The sequence below is a fragment of the Myotis davidii genome, unplaced genomic scaffold (genome assembly GCF_000327345.1).
Source record: "Myotis davidii unplaced genomic scaffold, ASM32734v1 scaffold327, whole genome shotgun sequence".
NCBI classification, from domain to species: domain Eukaryota; kingdom Metazoa; phylum Chordata; class Mammalia; order Chiroptera; family Vespertilionidae; genus Myotis; species Myotis davidii.
In genome coordinates this window covers 3634173-3641393 of record NW_006298628.1, presented here as the reverse complement: position 1 = coordinate 3641393, position 7221 = coordinate 3634173, and the positions used below count along the sequence as shown (strand labels likewise).

Here is a 7221-nt window from a genome sequence, read left to right as displayed (position 1 = left end):
TTAAATTAAAAAAAGAACAAAGCAAAAAGGAACTCATTTTCACTTATTATGCCTACCCTTAAAATTTAAGTTTGAATCCTAGTATTTGTAATATGGCATATTGGACTTCTCTGTCCCTTCACCAGGAAGTGGGGAGAAAGTTATGGAAAACAAAGGCCTTAAAAGAAATTACTGCCCTAGCCAGTTTGGCTCAGTGGAAAGAACGTCAGCCTGCAGACTGAAGGGTCCCGGGTTCGATTCTGGTCAAGGACACATGCCTGGGTTGCAGGGTCAGTCCCCAGTGTGGGCCGTGTAGGAGGCAGCCGATCGATGGTTCTCTCTCATCATTGATATGTCTCTCTTTCCCTCTCATCATTGATGTTTCCATCTTTCCCTCTCCATTCCTCTCTGAAATCAATAAAAATATATTTTAAAAAAGAGTGATTTACTCCATCAGACAGTAAGAATAACACTTTCTGTAAAATAGTGACTTTTTCCTCTCCTCTTTAATTCCTTTGATTCTGTCACCTTCCATTCCACGTATTGATATCCTTTTACATTGAGAATCACTTTGACAAAAGTACATAGATGTTTCCTGATATAGAATTCCTAAAACTGTGGCTCCCACATCATAGTTACTGTATGTCTGGGGCAAGAAAAACATAAATCCCTCTTGAATGTTTGAATTGTGCCTGTTTGCCTAAAGAGTTTTGTCTCTTTTTTTTTTTTTTTTTTTTTGGCCTGCCCTAATTCCTGATGTCAGGTCCCTAGGGTAACTGTGCTATGTCTCATTCTCAGTGAATGTATATTTTATACAGTGTGATCGCACTTTGAACTAAAATAGACCATATCTAGAAATCTGAGGGTACAGCTTCCCAGGACTAAAGAATATAAGCAGTTTGAATTGCCTTCTGTCTCTGGCTTCTTCTTGAGTCAGTTCACAATACAGAGATGTTACCATCTAGGTAGTGTTGTTTTTCAAGTCACCAGATCCCAAAGGCTAGCCTCCATACTGGAGACTATTCCCTAGAAAATGCAGAATATCTGAAAATGCTTACCTTAAGTTTCTCTTCAGCTACAGTATTATTAGTTTATTGGGGACAAGATGACTTTTGGCTCAGTCCTGTGCATAAGCAGGCCATAAGCCAATTTTATAGCTTCTCCTACACTTTTTAAATGTTTATTAATCTTGATTCATATGCAAATCAGGGAAGCTGGAAGTGGAAGATTTTCATCCTCTGTTATTTAAGATATGTGGCTAAAACTCCAACGCAAATTGCTCTCATAAAATCACACCCTGTATTAAAAAAGAAAAATCACAACCTGTACGACGTGATTTGACCAAGTTGGCAGGCCTTAATGTCTTAGGTCTCTTTTCTGCACCCCACCCTTAACCTAGGGTTGGCCAGAGGTTAAAAACTATTCTCTTTGCTAGGCTTAATTGAGTGAGAACTAATTCTGATGTAAATTCTTGCTGTCAGGAATTTCAAAAGCAAACAGAAATAGAGCCAAGGGTGGAGAAACTGAGGCCACCTGACTGTTGGCAAGCTTCTAAGATTTCTAATCCTCTTGCCTACTCTACTGGTCTGGTTCAGCCTGAGCCCTCACTTATTTATTTTTTTGGATTTGAAGTCAAGGCAACATCAGTGCTAAGTCAATTCCAGCATGCTAGCTCCCAAACACTGTAACCTTTAAAAACTTGGGATTCCACAAGAAATGTAGCAGCATTCCAGAGACCCACGCATCAGACACAGACATATGCATTCTTGCCTGCAGCAAGGGGGTGTTGGCTTTGCTCCCGAACTCACTTTCTACAAGATTCTAGTGACTAACCCTTCTTAAGAGGGCAGAGCCAAACAGGTTCATCTTAATTTATTTATTTATTTATTTATTTTTAAAATATATTTTATTGATTTTTTTACAGAGAGGAAGGGACAGAGATAGAGAGTTAGAAACATCGATCAGCTGCCTCCTGCACATCTCCCACTGGGGATGTGCCCGCAACCCAGGCACATGCCCTTGACCGGAATCGAACCTGGGACCTTTCAGTCCGCAGGCCGACGCTCTATCCACTGAGCCAAACCGGTTTCGGCAGGTTCATCTTAATTTAAAGATCACCAGCAAAGGGCCTGGCTTTAGTCATGGAGTTGCCAGTCATTTGGGGTTGGTAAATAATCTCGGGGTAGTGGTTGTGAAAAAGGAAGCAGAAGTACTGAAATAAAAAGGGAGGGGCGAAGGGGCCAGAAAGGAAGTAAGACAGGTGGAAACGTATGACTTTTCAACTTCCTGATGGAAAGATACCAAAAGAAATAAAACTCTTCCAACTCTGAGATCCTTTCTTTGGCCATATTTGGATGTATATGCCATATTGCCAACTTCAACTATATATGTCTATGCATACAGATATATACACACACGTATCACCTGCTATATCATATATAGCTGCTATTCATCTGTATAGGATACATTTTATTCATTTATTTACCTACTTATTAAAGATTTTTAAATTATTTTTTAGAGAGAGGAAGGAAGAGGGAGAGAGAGAGAGAGAGAGAAACATGGATGTGAGAGCATAACATGATCCGCTGCCTCCTGCATGATCAAGCCCAAAACCCGGGCAGCTAGCTGCCTTGACTTGGAATAAACAGGCAACCCTTCAGTACACAGGACATGTCCAACCAACTGAACCACACCAGCCAGGGCTAAAGCATATGGAATTAATCTACTTCCCTTTCATGAAGAACACAGGATAGGTAGGCAACATTCTATCTACTCTCCACATTTCCAACGGTCATCCCAACAGCCATTTAAAGTTACAGAGAAGGAGACAGAAGGTCGGGATCTTGTGGCATCAGCTTCCTATGGATTGCTCTCCAACTTTTTGTGTTCCTGGTTTTTGGAACCTCTTTACCATCTTCCGCATGTAAGATTCATATTAGTGGAATTATAGTTTTAATTTCCACGCTTGACATTGACATTGAAGGCCACACTTTCTAAGTCAGGGAGGCTAAGTAGTAACAGCAATGTTTTATTTTTTATCTAATGTGATGGGTTTTATAACAGTTTTCCAAACTCTTCCACATCTTTCTTTTCCCCTTTCAATGCCTGAATATATATAGATATATTTTATTGATTTGAGAGAGGAGAGAGAGAGAGAAACATCTATTTGTTGTTCGACTTATTTATGCATTCATTGGTTTATTCTTGTATGTGCACTGACCGGAGACTGAACCCAAAACCTTGGTGTATCAGGACGATACTCTTAACCAACTGAGCAACTGGCCAGGGCTTGCCCGAATATTTTGGCTTCCTAACCCAACTCCTTTATAGTCTCTTTGCTTTGAAACATTCCTTTCAATGATTTACATTTGCTTTTCCAGTATATATCCTTTACACCAACTCACTACCTACAGCTTGCTATGAAGACCACTCTAATATTGAGAACATTATAGTTTTTTATGAGAAGCCCCCAAACCACAGGTAAAATAATACGTTTCTTGTAAAAAAAAAAATAGCATTATGCACCTTACTTGCTTTACCAATGGGGAAACAGAAGCAGAGAAATTACTAAGATTTGATCTAAGTCATAGACAAGTCACTGATAATATTCAAACTATGAGATCAGACTCTCAGAGTAGTGCCTGAAAGCTAAAGACAAAAAGTTCTTGTAATGAGGATTATCTTGATTCCTTTTTTCCTTTTTTAACTCTTTATTAAAGTATACAACTTGCATAGGTTTTTCATTTGCAGATTTTCAAAGGCTTCTAAATAGAGATGCCTAGAAATCTGTTATTGGTAGGACTTACAACTTTTTGACACATTATTGATTTCCCCACTCCTTCTGAAATACCATGGAGGGAAATGAATTTTTTTTTAAATCAAAGGCTGTTTATTGGACCTAATATTATCATATTATACTATCGGGTATCCACCATAATTTTATTTTATATTTGAAACATAGTTATTGAAATATAATTCATATACCATAAAATTCACACATGTAATGGTTTGGGGCAAATTCACAGAGCTATGCAACAACCACCACAATCTAAGTATAGAACATGTTCAACTCTCATTCTTTTTTGGGGGGAGGGGGTTCAATTATAGTTGATAGTCAATATTATTTTATATTAGTCTCAGGTGTATAGCATAGTGGTTATGCAATCACATACGTTACAAAGTGTTTTCCCTGATATTTCCGCACTCACCTGGCACCGTATACAGTTATTACAATATTATTGACTATGTTCCCTATGCAGTACTTTACATCCCCATCACTATTTTGTATCTACCTATTTGTACTTCTTAATCCTTTCACCTTTTCCACCCAGTTCTCCAACCCCCCTCCCCTGTCCAAGGGAAATGAATTTCCAAAAGTACATATGTCCTTCATTTCAGTTATTCCAGATAAGCCTGCCTTGACCATATGTGAGGTTGTCAGCTAGTCTTTTAAACAATATATTATTATAGGAACTACATGCAGCCTTCAATTCCTCTATATCAGTGGTCGGCAAACTCATTAGTCAACAGAGCCAAATATCAACAGTACAACGATTTAAACTTCTTTTGAGAGTCAAATTTTTTAAACTTAAACTATATAGGTAGGTACATTGTTATTAACTTAATTAGGGTCCTCCTAAGGCTTAGGAAGAGCCACACTCAAGGGGCCAAAGAGCCGCATGTGGCTCGCGAGCCGCAGTTTGCTGACCACTGCCTATATCAAGTTGTAGGTAGTAAGTCTGGGTTTACCCTTGACTTGCTGCATTAGGACCTTCTGAGTCATGGACTAGAGATTGGGACAATTAAGTCCCCCCGGCCCCCACTTTTCCTCAATAGGGTCACAAGCACTGCTGCAATGAAGCCTATGGCCCTACTATTTTTTTGTTTGTTTTGGTTTTGTTTTAAAAATCATTTTCTGTGTTGTTGTGTGGTTTTTTTAATAAAAGATGGTGGCCTCTAGTCTTAGGTTCACATAGTAAGGCACTGTGCTTTCTTGTGAGGCACACATCTTGTATATAAAGGAAAGGCTACCGGCTGGCTAAAATACTCTCTCTTGGTCAAGTGGTTAGTTGGGTCAATAACAACTGAGTTGTTCTTTGTGAAAGGCTGAGTACTGACAGTTACAAAAATAATTAGAAGTCAAGCTCTTGCTAGTAGTACATTTTGAAAAGATATACATATAAAAACAAATTTAAAATATAATTACAGAACACATTTACATAAGTCAGCAAAAGCCCGTACTTGGGAGCTGATGATATTTTTTCTGTACTAAGGCTTTGAAATCCAGTGTGCATTTTACGTTGACAACGCATCTCAATTCTGACTAGCCACATTTTGGATGCCCAGGAGCCCCATATGACTAAGTGGGTTAGAGCTGGATGGAATTAGTCAATGAGGACTTTGGAAAAGGTGAGTTTTTAAGGAAGGGAGGAGCAAGAGGTCTGTCCAGCAGTAATGCATGAACATAGTAGGGAAGAGAGAATAAGCCAGCTGTAAGGGCCAAATAGTAAACAGGTTAGCTTGTTAAGACTGGAGAATATATATTAAAGGATAGGAAGAAACAAGTCTGAGAAAATGGTAAGGACAGTTCACAGACAGCCTTAAATGGTTATAAGCTGAATTTTCTTTAATTGACCAAAGAGAGCCTTATGGGTTCTTGCATAATGAAAATAACTTTTTAAGAAGCTGAGATACAGATATATTAGAATAAATCAAAATGGGAGACTTACCAATGGACATGGACAACAGGGGGATGGGAGCATGAGTGTGTGTGTGTGGGGGGGGAGGTTGGGGGTTAATGGGAGGGATGAGAACACATTTGTAATACCTTAACTAATAATAAAAAAAAATGGGAGACTTAGAAAAATAGGGAAATTGCTGCAAAATTTTCTAGGAGATGAGAGAGAGAGAGAGAGATAGAGATAGATAGATAGATAGATAGATAGATAGATAGATAGAGAGAGAGAGAGAGAGAGAGAGAGAGAGACAGGTAGGCAGGCAGACAGACTGGGTTCTAATGCCAGCTCTACCATGTATTAGCTATGACCTTGGGTAAGTCACTGAATCTCTGTGTGCCTGTTTTCTCATCTGTAAAATGGGGATAATGCTATCAACCTAACACAGTTGTTGAAAGGAGTAAATCAATTAATACATAAAAAGTGTTTACTAAGCACTCTCTACATTATTATTCCATTTTTAGCTAAGTAGATGACTAATCTATTACTATTTCTAGGACCCAGAAGTGATCACAGATATGCACCCATGTGAAAAAGGCCCCCTCTCACACATTAGTTTGAAAGGATTGCAGACTTTCAGTCTGTCTTAAAAGCTATGTAGGATGTAGAGGGTAGGAGGGCAAGCCCAGTGTCCAAGACTGTGCTGTCTAATGCAACAGCCACTAGTCACATGGGGCTACTGGGCATCCAGAATGTGGCTCGTCAGCATTGAGATGCAATGCACACTGGATTTCAAAGCCTCCGTACAGGAAAAATATGATTCATGTTTTTATATTGATTACATGTTGAAATGATAATATTTTGGATATGTTAGGTTAAATAAGATGTATCAATTTCACCTGTTTCCTTTTTCCTTTTTATAAATTTTTGATGTGGCTAATAGAAAATTTGAAGCTAGTTGGCTCACATGATATTTATTTTGTACAGTACTGGTCCAGTACAACTTTCATTACTGAGATTTGGAAATTAAGGGGGTCTACATGAGAAGGGTCTATAAAAGCATAGGGGCTTATGGATGAATCTTGTCCTTAACACGTTAAAATATTTAAAAATGTGTATATATATATATATTCCTCAATTTGCTAGGTAGCTACAGAACTGAGGGAGCCACAGTTAATTTACCTTTCAAGAGGCCACAATTGGGAAAGGGATTAAAATTTTTTTTTTTTTTTACTTTTTAAAAAAAGCAAGAACAAAGATGAAAATGGAGAAAGGTAAAACATACCTTATTTTGAACATTAAATCACGGAAACAAACATCTAACCTTTTGAAATCACTCCCTCAAAGGTCGAAATCACTCCCTCAAAGGTCCAAATCACACTGGCTTCAGTGATGCGGACTTAGGAGAAGTTTCCTGACACCATTTTTCACAGCATCCCTGCAAGTCGCTACTTAAAATAACAGGACCGGCTTCCCGCTGGCCCGGGGGCAAAACTCCCGCTCAGGGTTTTGCTCTGAGTTATTTTCCCACTGACCCTGACTGCACTGACCGACGAAGGAGGCTTCC

The 7221-nt window shown here is 38.7% G+C and overlaps 1 long non-coding RNA gene across 2 annotated transcripts in view; it reads right to left on the bottom strand.

The window, feature by feature from the left end:
- Window positions 1-7215, bottom strand: part of LOC107184756 — a 26124-nt gene extending 18909 nt beyond the window's left edge. For both annotated transcript variants that reach the window (XR_001515658.1, XR_001515659.1), the window contains exon 1: window positions 6940-7215. This is a non-coding gene — a long non-coding RNA (uncharacterized LOC107184756). The remainder of the gene's footprint in view (window positions 1-6939) is intronic.
- Window positions 7216-7221: the final 6 nt, after the last annotated feature.